Source organism: the organism of the source record quoted next, unplaced genomic scaffold (assembly GCF_019419815.1).
Source record: "Pyrus x bretschneideri cultivar Hongxiangsu unplaced genomic scaffold, Pyrus_bretschneideri_v1 Contig198, whole genome shotgun sequence".
NCBI classification, from domain to species: domain Eukaryota; kingdom Viridiplantae; phylum Streptophyta; class Magnoliopsida; order Rosales; family Rosaceae; genus Pyrus; species Pyrus x bretschneideri.
In genome coordinates this window covers 1-634 of record NW_025999499.1, presented here as the reverse complement: position 1 = coordinate 634, position 634 = coordinate 1, and the positions used below count along the sequence as shown (strand labels likewise).

The 634-nt window shown below is 42.7% G+C and overlaps 2 non-coding genes across 2 annotated transcripts; both read right to left on the bottom strand.

Annotated features, from left to right (window-relative positions):
- Positions 1-69: 69 nt before the first annotated feature.
- Positions 70-188, bottom strand: LOC125476587. The gene has a single exon (XR_007257904.1). It is a non-coding gene; the product is annotated as a 5S ribosomal RNA (ribosomal RNA).
- A 187-nt stretch (positions 189-375) lies between these two features.
- Positions 376-494, bottom strand: LOC125476586. The gene has a single exon (XR_007257903.1). It is a non-coding gene; the product is annotated as a 5S ribosomal RNA (ribosomal RNA).
- Between the last annotated feature and the right edge of the window lie 140 nt (positions 495-634).

Here is a 634-nt window from a genome sequence, read left to right as displayed (position 1 = left end):
GTTATATGCGACGCGCTTCCCAAAAAACAAAAAAAAAAATCCAAAAAAAAAAAAAACAAAAAAGATTGGGGGATGCAACACGAGGACTTCCCAGGAGGTCACCCATCCTAGTACTACTCTCGCCCAAACTCGCTTAACTTCGGAGTTCTGATGGGATCCGGTGCATGTGAGTTGGTATGATCGCATCCGTTAGTCTATGACTTGTAATTGTATATAACCCCTTCTTTGCCGTTTGCACGAAATTCGAAAAAATGAAGTCAAATTAATACTCCTACTCTTTTTCTTTCACCCCCCAAGCACGAGGCTCGGTTATATGCGACGCGCTTCCCAAAAAACAAAAAAAAATCCAAAAAAAAAAAAAACAAAAAAGATTGGGGGATGCAACACGAGGACTTCCCAGGAGGTCACCCATCCTAGTACTACTCTCGCCCAAACTCGCTTAACTTCGGAGTTCTGATGGGATCCGGTGCATGTGAGTTGGTATGATCGCATCCGTTAGTCTATGACTTGTAATTGTATATAACCCCTTCTTTGCCGTTTGCACGAAATTCGAAAAAATGAAGTCAAATTAATACTCCTACTTTTTTCTTTCACCCCCCAAGCACGAGGCTCGGTTATATGCGACGCGCTTCCC